The sequence below is a fragment of the Canis aureus genome, chromosome 28 (assembly GCF_053574225.1).
Source record: "Canis aureus isolate CA01 chromosome 28, VMU_Caureus_v.1.0, whole genome shotgun sequence".
NCBI lineage: Eukaryota > Metazoa > Chordata > Mammalia > Carnivora > Canidae > Canis > Canis aureus.
Genome location: NC_135638.1, coordinates 13,271,274 through 13,283,912, shown reverse-complemented (window position 1 = coordinate 13,283,912; position 12,639 = coordinate 13,271,274). Strand labels below are relative to the sequence as shown.

The 12,639-nt window shown below is 36.5% G+C and overlaps 1 long non-coding RNA gene across 3 annotated transcripts; it reads left to right on the top strand.

Moving 5' to 3' along the window:
* The first annotated feature begins 431 nt into the window (after positions 1 to 431).
* LOC144300431 (uncharacterized) lies at positions 432 to 12,315 on the top strand. Of its 3 annotated transcripts, XR_013367054.1 has the most exons (7): positions 432 to 782; positions 1,901 to 1,978; positions 2,619 to 2,722; positions 7,771 to 7,934; positions 9,513 to 9,588; positions 10,320 to 10,706; positions 10,830 to 12,315. It is a non-coding gene; the product is annotated as an uncharacterized LOC144300431 (long non-coding RNA). The 3 variants fall into 3 exon arrangements; XR_013367053.1 differs by having other exon boundaries at positions 10,320 to 12,315; XR_013367055.1 differs by lacking the exon at positions 1,901 to 1,978 and having other exon boundaries at positions 10,320 to 12,315.
* Positions 12,316 to 12,639: the final 324 nt, after the last annotated feature.

Here is a 12,639-nt window from a genome sequence, read left to right as displayed (position 1 = left end):
ATTTCCTTCTCAAATATAAAAGTTTACTAAATCTCAATCATTTTTCTCTCTCCAAAGATGGGTTCCATTTGGCACTGGATTCGTTTTTTTTGCAAATAATCTGTGTGCCTCAGTGCTATCAGTGAAGACGTACACTTGGTGCTGCTGTTACAATCACACATCAGCTTCTCCAGTGTTCTCTAAAGCTGTGCCCTGAGGGAGAGGATAGGCTAGAGTAGTTCCATCTCCCTCCGTCCTAGTGTCCTGTCAATCCAAATTACTTGGTACAAGGCTGTAAATCTGACTTCACTTATCTGCCACCCACTATCTATGGGAATAGCCCGATTATATTAAACTTCATTTATGAACCATGATTTCTGATGGTCCCGGCACCATCTTGATGCTTCAGCTTCGGGCAGTTGTTTCCTTTATTTCATTCAGAAGCAGGGTACAGATGCTGTGTATACCAACTGCCAGCGCCTTGGAGCCTTTTTCTGAATTCACCTAGTCTTAGCCTCTTATTTTTCTGGGAACTCTTCTGGGATACAATGAGAAGAGTAAACAAGGAATGGAACCAAGCCAGAATTCTGATTCTGAGAAAACCCCTCCCCCGTGGCAAGAATTCAAGCACAGAGGCGAGGTGGGGAGGAAAAAGAAAGAAGCAAATTGTTCTACCAGCTGGCTGTCTCCAATGTTAAAGAAAATTAGATATTAGCCAGAATAGAGATTCCTTTAGCACACTTGGTCCTCCTAGATGCACACTTCTTTCTCGGTTGAGGATTCAGGCTATCTATCTCTTCAAGGTAGATTAACTCATGTATTTACTGAATCTCCAGGATCTGTACTTAGCCACTTATAATAATAGTCTTTGTTACATGGGCATCATTGCCATACCAGGAGAATCTGTAAGGAAAGCTTCAATTGGTCAAGTGATAAAATCCACTTTGAAAAATGACAACTTCTCTTTGTGATTTCCTTCATTCAATGCTAAAAACACAAACAGGTGATTTTGGTCTCTGGGGCTCTTTACAAATAGCCTATGTCCAAAGCATTTAAGGGACAATCAATGAATGTTTAGCAGAAGTCACGTAATGCTGCTGGTAGAAATACACTAAAAAAAAAAAAAAGTCTCTGTAATTGTGTTGCTAGGAATCCTATCAGAAATTGTTATGACTTAATGCGATGGGGAAAATGTAAACCAGACATGAAGAATAAAATCATCCATTGGTAGGTCCTATATTAAATCCAGAGGAATCTAAATAAGATCAGGCAATGAATGTGATAAAAAATGAAATTTACCCAATTTATAAGAACCAAACTACAGACTTTCAAGTACAAATCTTAGACTATGAAAGTCAATACCTTACTTTCTTAAAGTTTTAGAACTATTAAAATAATAAACTAAAGGTTGCTTTTATTACCTTATACTCTATTAAACACAATTTTTTGCTATTTATCTTATAAGAACAAAACCAATGTCATACTTATTACCACATGCTAGTATATGGAATACCTTAAAGATTCCTGTTTTAAAGTGTTTTTAATTCCCTTTTCATTTAGCTTTCTTGAAAGTTTGTGTGTGGGGGAAACTATAAGACAGGAGGCATTTAGGAAACATTTACTGAGTGCCACTAGTCAAATGAAATTAGAGGTTCCAGAGCTAGATTAGACACTGAGGTTTGAGCCTGGGGTTGGGAGGGGGGCAGGAAAAGAGAGCAGAAAGGAATGGATGGGGCACCTGGGTGGCTCAGTGGTTGAGCATCATCTCAGCTATGCAATCCCCATTCTTTAATAATTTGTTACTTATTTAGCATTTGATTCAACCATATTTCTCTAATCACTCTGCACATAGAATACAATTTGAGAGCCAAATATAGTAACAGTAGTGGTCATAATTGGCTCCTTGTTTATCTTTTGATAGGTTTATGTGTGTGTGGATTTTCTTTAAATGAAGAATTGTCAGGAAAACACATTTATCTTGGGAAAATAAGTAGCTAAGGTATGTTGCCATTGAAGGGTAATGCATATCATCATCATGCAATAACTGCTGAATAAACACTTTTATTTACACAGTACTTAGGTATTAAAACTTTTGAAAAGCATAGGTGGAAAAAACTAAGCTGATATATTATCTGATAAAGAAATGCTTATTAAAGATGATTGCACACCTGGGTGGCTCAGTGGTTGAGCGTCTGCCTTCAGCTCAGGTCATGATCCCAGGGTCCTGGGATTGAGTCGCACATCGGGCGCCCCCACAGGGAATATGCTTCTCCCTCTGCCTGTGTCTCTGCCTCTCTCTCCCTGTGTGTCTCATGAATAAATAAATAAAATCTTAAAAAAAAAAAAAAAGAAGAGAAAAGAAAAAGAAAGGAATGGATGTGGTTAGAAAGGAGAGGGGACAGCGCTGAGTATAGGCCTCGAGCTGCAGGTATTATGAAGCGATGATCATTTTCGAAGATTATTTAAACTTATAAAAAGTTAATTAAGAACTGTATGAGGCCCCCTGTGCAATTATACTGCCAGTTCATTCCCAAACTTCCCTTCTCCCTTGGTAAATTATGATATGCACAGTCTTTTTTTTTCATTTTACTATTTTCGAACAATAACAAAAAACACGGGGGTGTGTTTTGATTCTGCAGCTGCCGGAGCATTGTTCTCGTCCACTTGATGTGATGATGGATACTGAGTTCAATTGCCGTGATCATGATGACATCTGGCAGGCAGCTTTAGAGAGACCTCTGTGGTATGCGTGACACAGGACATGTTTTTCTGAACCAAAGGGAAGCGTGTCAAGGTTTTGTTACCTCCTCTTTTGAAAAAATGGTCTATAGTAGATACAGAGGGTGACTGGAACTAAAATAATGTATATTGAAGAGCTATGGGCTGTTGGATTACAAGACACAGAGTAGAGGTGGGGTAGTCATCACAGAGAAATAGAGACGCTGACTTGTGGTGTTCCTGTTTTAAAAAATTAAAAAAAGAAAAACCAAGTGAAATGGAAATACTCTCTTGTATTGCTGTAAAATGAGACAGATGAAGGAAATCTTAAAAATACTTAATAAGGTGTAGAAGCTGGAGGCTTTTTTTCATTTGGGAAGGCAAGTATTGATCTATTTTTTCAAAATGGTAGGAAAAGAAGAACCCCAAACTTTTCCCATGCTTCCTAGATTTATTTTTGGCACTGGCATGGAAATCAGTTAATGCACACCTTTAATCCCCTTTGAATTGAGACATTCCAGATAGAGCTGGCAGGGGCAAGGGCTCACCTCATACGTGGGGCCACTAAATGGATGTTTAAATGCCAGATATCTCATCTTCCCCCAAATACCTCTCCTACCAATTGTAAATCCCCAATATTAGTATTAATAATGAATTAGATAGGGACATCATCTCTGTACGGTCACTTGACCCTCTCTTATCAGTTTATCACAAGAGAATATTTTCTTTTTTTAAATTTTTATTTATTTATGATAGTCACAGAGAGAGAGAGAGAGAGAGAGAGAGGCAGAGACACAGGCAGAGGGAGAAGCAGGCTCCATGCAGGGAGCTCGGCGTGGGACTCGATCCCGGGTCTCCGGGACCGCGCCCTGGGCCAAAGGCAGGCGCCAAACCGCTGCGCCACCCAGGGATCCCCAAGAGAATACTTTCTAGGAGAAAACAAGTCATATCGAGCCCTGTTGGAGTAGGGTAGGCCCTGGGCCAAAGGGTGATCTCAGTGCATGCCTGGGAAGAGAACAGTGGTTCCAGAGGGGACAGGGATCCTTGAATGCTACCAGAATTGCTTTGCATAGTTCCAGTTCCTTCATTGCTCTTTAGTAAATTATAAATTTTGGAATTCTATATTACTCCAGTGTTTTTTTGTGGTTATAGATATTGATTTTTTCTTTAAAAAAATTTTATTATAGTTGATATACCATGTTACATTAGTTTCAGATGACAGCATAGTGATTCAGTATCTCTACAACATAGTGATTCAATGCCATCTCTCAATAGATTATGCTATGTTCACAGGTGGAGCTACCATCTGTCCCATGCAATGCTATGTCATTATCATTGACTATATTTCTTATGCTGTGCCTTTTATTCCTATGATTTATTCACTCCATAACAGGAAGATTTTAACCCCCCATCCCCCCACCCATCTCCCCTCTTGCAATCATCAGTTTGTCATCTGTATGTATAGGTCTGATTCTGCTTTTTGTTTATTCATTTGTTTTTTTAGAATCCACATAGAAGTGAAATCATATTGGTATCTTTCTTTCTCACTCTGTCTTATTTCACTTACATAACACCTTCTAGGTCCATCCACATTGTTGTCAATGGCATGATCTCATCCTTTTTATGGCTGTGTAATAAATATATATATATATATATTATTTATTTATTTATAACATCTTCCTTATCCATTCATATGTTGATGGACATTTAGGTTGCTTCCATATCCCAGCTATTGTAAATAATGCTGCAATAAGCATAGGGGTGCATATATCTTTTCAAATTGGTGTTTTCGTTTTCTTTGTGTAATTACCTAATAGTGGAATTATTGGGTCATACGGTTTTTATATTCTTAAGTTTTTTAGAAACTTGCTACTGTTTTCCACAGTAGCTGTACTAATTTGCATTCCCACCAACAGGGTGCAAGGGCTCCTTTTGCTCCACATCCTCAGCAACACTTGTTATTTTTTGCCTTTTTTATTTTAGCTACTCTGGCAGGCGTAAGGTGATATCTCATGCTGGCTCTTATTTGCATCTCCCTGATGGTTAGTGATGTTTAACATATTTTCATGTGTCCATTTGCCATCTGTATACCTTCTTTGAAAAAATGTCTATTCAGGTCCTCTGCCCATTTTTAATCAGATTGGTTTTTTTTTTTTTTTGATGTGGAGTTATATAAGTTCTTTATATATTTTAGATATTAACCCCTTATCTAATATATCATTTGTACATATCTTCTCCCATTTAGTAGGTTGCCTTAGTAGTAACTAGAGGGTATTTAGCTGGTTCTGTTGATGGTTTCCTTCATTTTGCAAAATCTTTTTATTTTTATGTGGTCTCAGTAATTTATTTTTGTTTTTGTTTCCCTTGCCTTAGGAGATATATCTAGAAAAATGTTGCTAAGGCAGATATCAGAGAAATTATTGCCTGCGTTCTCTTTTGTTATGGTTTCAGGCCTCATATTTAGGTCTTTAATCCATTTTGCATTTATTTTTGTGTAAGGAAAAAGAAAGTGATCCAGTTTCATTCTTTTGGATAGAGCTATCTACTTTTCCCAGCACCATTCATTGAAGAGACTTTTTTCTCAATGTATATTTATTTCTCCTTTGTCATAGATTAATTGACTGTATAAGCATGGTTTATTCCTGGGCTTTCTATTCTGTTTTCTTGATCTATGTGTCTATTTTTGTGCCAGTGCCATACTGTTTTGATTATTACAGCTTTACAGTATATCTTGAAATCTGAAATTATGACACCTCCAGCTTTGTTTTTCTTTCTTAAGATTTCTTTGACTATTCGAGGTCTTTTGTGGTTCCATACGTATTTTAGGATTATCTGTTCTAATTTTGCAAAAAGAAGAATTTTTTTTGCAAAAAAAAGAATTTTTTTTAAAGATTTTTTTATTTATTTATTCATGATAGTCACACAGAGAGAGACAGAGAGGCAGAGACACAGGCAGAGGGAGAAGCAGGCTCCATGCAGGGAGCCCAACGGGGGATTCAATACCGGGTCTCCAGGATCGAAAAAAATTCTTGATATTTTGATAGGAATTGCATTGAATTTGTAGACTGCTTTCAGTACTATGGACATCTTAACAATATCAATTCTCTAATCCATGAGTATGGAATTTCTTTCCATTTGTGTCCACTTCAATTTCTTTCATCATTTCACAGTTTTCAGAATACAAGTCTTTCACCTCTTTGGTTAAGATTATTCCTACATATTTTTTGAGGGTGTAAGGGGAGTTATTAATTTCTCTTTATGGTCCTATTTCATTATTGGTGTATAGAAACACTACCATATATTACTCTAGTCTATAAAGGATAAATTTCTCATCAAGTTTTGCTCCTGATATCTCAGCATTATCAGGGAAGATAGTAAAGAAATCGTACAGTGTTATTTTAGCTCCTGAAAAAAGTATGAGCTTGAGTTTCCATTCAGATAAGAAGTGGCCAAGAGCTAGTTCATTGGTTCTACACTAGAAACCCTCAGGTCATGGAAAAACTCCAGAAATGACAGTTTCTTCCTGCACATTATCAGGTATGGGCTCCACCCTGCTTTCTGTTCAAATGGTTAAGTTACTGAAACAAAACAAAACAAAACAAAAACAGAAAAGGAACATCTGATAAGCATTTGCTTGCCTCCTCAGTAGGCCTTAATTGTGTGTCTAAAATGGAGTCAGGGCATGAAATTCCCCCAGGTAGAAGTATTATAGTGGAGCTAGATAGTGAGGTAGTGAACAGGTGCATAGGTGAGGTACTGAAATGGTATTGAGAATTTTATGAGTATGGCATACACGTGCACACACACACACACACACATATGTATATGCTCTTTCTGTAGGAAAGAGTTCCTATTTTTCATCAGCTTTTCAAATAGAATCACAATCCAAAGAAGGTTAAGAACTGTAAAAGAAGATTTAAAATTTTGAGCAAGTGACTGCTCTAATGAGAAAGGACTGAAAAGGGAAAATTTATAAGGAACACAGTTTAATAATACTATCTGGTGCAACGCTGAATAAAATGAAACTAGAATGCACAATCATTATTAGTTTGTGGCATATTACTTATATCCATGGTCCCTTGATTCCTATGTCATATATGCAACTACATGTTGATGTAATTTGCACAATGTAGGGCATTTAGGGGAATGGATGCTGATCAGTTGCCTTACTTAAGGGCACTTCTCTAGCAGGAGTTAGGACTGTTCTTAAAGATGCTGGAGTCTGAATAGTGTGATTTAAGGGAAGAACTTTGATAAATAAAAATTACTACTCCTTTCATGTTAGTTTAAATGATTGCCTTTCTAATACCTTGCACTAAAATATGAGCCAACCAAAGAATTTCTAGCCACTTAACTCCTCCCAGACCTGTTTATTTGTGTTGGCTTTGATGGTTAAAAGAGAGACGGTACAGTTTTACATTGCAATAAGGATATTTGTCAAGTCCCCAAAAAAGTTATGTATGATATCATCCTCCCATGTTTCCCCATGGCATAGCATTTAATATTCTAACATAACATTTCATGATTATTATACCCTTTAACTGAAGTTAAATGGGAAAACAATATGAAGACATATATGAAATTACTTATCATAAGTTTTTTTTTATTTTTTTATTTTTTTTTATTTTTTTATACGTTTTTTTTTTATCATAAGTTTTATAAAACCACTCAATAGAAAACACCAGTGGCTTACTTTTTTCATTTACATTACTTTTCATTTAAAAGGGAAAAATAAAAATTTCAGGAGTTAACAATTCTTTAGTAATGTAAGTTTTATTGTAAGTAATAATTTCCAATTAAATTATTTCCATACATGTAAAATAAAATAGATGCTGTGAGTGGCATGGATATTAGAAATTTAATTCAAAACCTGTAGGTTTGGAAAGAAAACCTTTTTATCCAGAAAGTCATCTTGACATATTAGGTTTTGTTGACTACTTTGGCATATAAGCCAGAAGAATTAAAAATAATAATATTTTGAACATTTCACTATAATGCTTTCTCTTATTCAATAATTAAAAGCATCATTAATGTGCAATGGATATTTTTAACACTCATATTTTGTTTTTAAAGATTTTATTTATTTATTCATGAAAGACACAGAAAGAGAGGCAGAGACATAGGCAGAGGGAAAAGCATGTTCCCTGTATAGTCCAATGCGGGACTCAATCCCAGGACCCTGGGATCATGGCAGGACCCTGAGCTGAAGGCAGATGCTCAACTGCTGAGCCACCCAGGTATGCAATCATCTTTAATAAGCATTTCTTTATCAGAAAATATAGCTTAGTTTTTTCCAACTACTCTTTTCAAAAGCTTTAATACCTAAACACTGTGTAAATAAAAGTGTTTACTCAGCAGTTATTGCATGATGATGATGATGGTGATATGCATTACCCTTCAATGGCAACATACCTTAGCTATTTATTTTCCCAAGATAAATGTGTTTTCCTGACAATTCTTCATTTAAAGAAAATCCACACACATAAGCCTATCAAAAGACAAGCAAGGAGCCAATTATGACCACTATTGTTACTGTGTTTGGCTCTCAAATTGTATTCTATGTGCAGAGTGATTAGAGAAATATGGTTGAATCAAATGCTAAATAAGTAACAAGTTATTAAAGAATGGGGATTGCATAGCTGAGATGATTAAGATAAAGGTATTAAAGAGTTGGGAAAAATGCCTGTTGTATAGTAATAAGCAGCAGAAGGCTCCTGAAGGTCTCCTAAGCTTTTCAAGATCTGGGTCAGACCTAAGATAAAATTCCTACATACTTGTAGTTTCAAATATAGGCATAATTACATAAATGCTTTAGATTTTACAGGGTGCTTTCAAGCACATTATTCCATTTGACCTTCACAACAGGCTTTAGGCATTTTGAGGACCGGATCTATATTTTGTTCACTGTTGTTTTCACTGCACCTCATATAAAGTAAGCACTCTGTAATTTCTGAATAGATAAATGAAAGAAAGTTATAGTGATTAGTCAAAACCAGCAGTGTATAGAGAAACTTGGTCCCGTTCTTGGTTTTTTGATTCAAAATCCCTTCTTCCTTTTATAATTTTACCTTTCTTTTTTTTCCTACTAAGAAATAATCAAATCTTTGTTATATATGTTTTCCATTTTTTCAGATCTCAAAACAAAATCTTATGAATTCTTTAGAATTCATAACCTCTCTTATTACTTAATAGTGAAGTTAGCTAGTTTAAATCAGATATGGCAAGCTTTTTCCATAAAGGACCAATTAGTAAATATTTTCAAACTTTTGTGCCATATGGTCTTTGTGGCAACTCTTCAACTCTAGCCATTGTGGGATAAAAGTAATCATAGGCAAATAAGTAAACGCTTGGGCATGGCTGTATTCCAATTAAATTTTATTTATGAATACTAATATTTTAATTTCATATAATTTTCTGACTCACAAACCATTATTCTTATTTTGATTTTTAAAAACTATTTAAAAGGGTAGAAGCTATTCTTGGCTTGGGGGACCAACAATACAGGCAGCTGGCTAGGCTTGGTTCACAGTTCTGAGTTTGCCAATTCCTGGTTTAAATAATGATGGGAAGAAGAGCTTGGCTTCCCTGTATAGATGTTAATTAAAATCAATCTAACCATTCTTATATTTGGGAACTGGTGTATCAAGGAAAAGGCTATTTATTTTAATTTTCTCAGTGGTTTCTATTTAATGCTACCTAACAGGTTATAAAGCTCTTGATGGTACAGCATTATATCATTTGGGGCACTGAGTGACAGTGGCAGGGTAATCATGAGAAAAAGAATTTTCTAAGTATGCTTCTTTCTATTTCTACAGTTTGGTGATTTGAACCTGGTTCAGGATTATGTCAATGTTGAATGTATCCAGGACTACAGGAAAGGAACTGCTAAAGGTACAAAAGGAAAGTTTTCCTTCCTGAAAACACAAAACATACTATTTTTAAAAAGCAAAATATTTTTTGCTTGAAAACTATTGTATCTGTCCTGGCATATTTACAATCAACAATAAGAACAAATCTCAAAGACTAATAATATACACTCTAGGGAAAGCATAGAAATCATGCTCTATTTCTACAGAGACAAGAGGGGCAAATCCAGTGAAAAACAGTGCAAAATGCTGCTGAGGGGAAGGAGAAGGAGTGGAAGAGAGATATTTTCAAAGTTACAGGGACAGGAAGATGACACTTTCCTTTTTTTCTTTTTTCTTTTTTTTTTTCTTCTTTTTCCTTTTTTTTTTTCCCTAATGCAGAAAGAAAGATGCATTTGTACTGTTAGAAGTACTTGTTTTATAGTCGTGCTGTCAGAGCACGACTATAAAATAATCTGTGCTACTACATAAGACATTGCATGGAAAATGGAAATAGAGGATAAGAATCTTTTCATTCATTCATTCATTCATTCATTCATTCACAGTTCTCTGTGGTTAGAGAGAAGCTGAGAAGAGAGTGAGAAAGTTAAGGTCATAATCATTCCATTATGAGCCCCCAATTTTTTCAGTTTCAGATATGATTTCAGTACCATTCACTGTAACTCTCAAGGAGCATGAGTTTCACTCATCTTGGTGAGGAAAATAAGAATCTGAAAAGCCTGGGGGCTGAGTTTTTTATTATTTTCCTGGTTCCAGGGAGGACACTTCTGTTTGGATTAAATAACTCGCTGCTAACCGGACAATTACTGGTCATTCTGTTGAAACGAGGACTTGCTCTACACGTGGAAAGAGAGCATCATGTTCCAGGGGAGACCTTGTTAGCCATTCTCGTGGGAAACATACATTTTGTGTGAGAAACCAGCAGACCTCCCCTCCAAAGTGACCTTTGATCTCATGGAAAGACTGCCGTTATTCCAATCCACAAATCAGGACAGGCTGAGCTCTATCAAACATTCCTGCTTGCCTGACCTCAAACTTTTGTGGTGGTTTTCCTCAATAGGAGGTAGGAGATGGAAACATGGTGAGACACAAGTACTTTGGGAACACTCAGCAGAGTCTGAAAAGCTGCTTGCCCCATACAAGGTTTATATTTAATTTTTGAGTGTTTACTTGATTCTTGTATGTAAAGCCTCCACCCTTCAGTGTTGATTTTGGAAGTCATATAAATAGTTCAGAATAGTTCAGATTTCTTCTTCCCATTTGCAGATGTTCATTTTTGAAGAATTAATGAAGACATATTTCCGGTGTGTGTTGCAGGGATTTCTGCTTCATCTCCATTCCCTTTAAACTGGAATATTAGACTATGACCCCCTGGTTTTGTCTTCTTGAGCAAGTTCTGCATCTCCTCAGGAGAGTTTTCATGAGCCATTCGTTTACTCTGTTTTTGCACAAGTTCTGACAGGGATTAAAGGAGAAAGATTTATTTTGAGAATGTCCCGTTTGGTGTCCAACAGACCACACACTGGTTCGCAATGACAAAACACACTGGTTTGTGTCAGCTCTACTTTTCATTGCTTTGAAATATTGAGATATTCACTAAATATCTTTCAGTTTTTTCACCTGTTAAATGAATTACATTTCTGGCAGAAAAGGCTTGGTTTTGCTGAGGTAACAAATATGCCCCAAATTTCAATTGTATAGAAAAGCAAAGGTTTTCACACGTCTCTCATGGATTAGAAAGAGCTCTTGGGTCTGAGTAGTCAGCCATTTAGCGATTTAGACTTAGTACTTCATTAAATGCTACCCAAAGCAACCAACACATGCTACTAATATTTAGTTTTCAAGCCTCTTCCCAAGACTTTGAGTTTATTAAGTACACCATATACTTCCAACTTACTTCAGGTAAAGGTTTACGAAATGTTTTGCCTCTGAAAAACACAGAATACCATCCTTCAGGCCTCCACTAATAGTTTCCTTATGAAACACTTCTTGATTCCCAAATCAAAGCTGTATACTTTAGTATGAGGCACTACTCGAGTTGTATATGCTAATTTCCACATTCATCCGATTGGTACAAATTATGCTGTGACAGTGAACAAGCACCAAAAAAGTTAATGGCTTTAAAACAACAAAGGGTTATTTCTCATTCAGGGCACTGCTTACTCATCGCAGCCCTCAAGGATCCAAGCTCAACAAAATGTAACTACTGTGCCAAACACTTGGTTACTGCTAGACCAATGAGCAATGAGATGTCTGGAGGGTCTCACACCCACAATTAAGTACACAGCCTGAGAGTATCACATGTTCCTTCTATTCAGAACTCAGTCACGAGAGAAAGTCACATACTCTCAGCAAAGTACTTATGTGACCAGACACGGCAACTCTCAAATAGCTGATGAAAAGCGCTGGTGGCAATCAGAGCTGGTCCCTTCTAGTTATAAAATTTCATGATATTATTCTGACCATGGTTCAAAGAAATCTTTGGGTGACAACCCTACACCACAGAATGATAATCTTTATGCATGCAGTAAACAATTTAACATTTAAAGACATATTCCTGGATCTGTAAAGGCTGTGTACGTTTCGGCACCTGAATAAATGAAGATAGATAATCATGACTCTCCTAGAAAGTATCCTTACTCTGCATTCAGCTCATACCTCCCTAGTTACTTCTTTTGTCCCATGGTTCTGCCAGGACAAATGTGGTCAATTCCAGTGAAGCCTGAAGTCAGGGCTAGAGAAGTTACAACGGTTTCAGCAGGTTCTTGTCCAAGGTGTCGGTTAGCATTGACAGCAGTGAATTTGTCAGCAGCCAATTTTCCACTCACCCCCATTTCCCAGAAGTTCTGAGGGGATTGCTGAGCCAGCACTCAAGAACAGAGGCATCTTTGTTTGGCAATAGTGTGAGGTTTACTGATTGATGTTCAACCTGAAAAACACTATACCTTCATTGTACAAAATAAGTCCATATTTTGAAGCCAAGATGGCTAATACAATGGGTAGCCAGGAATACTCTCCGGTTTTGTCATCCCTTTGTCCTTGTGTTGCAGGAAATGTACGTAAGCAGGAAATGAGA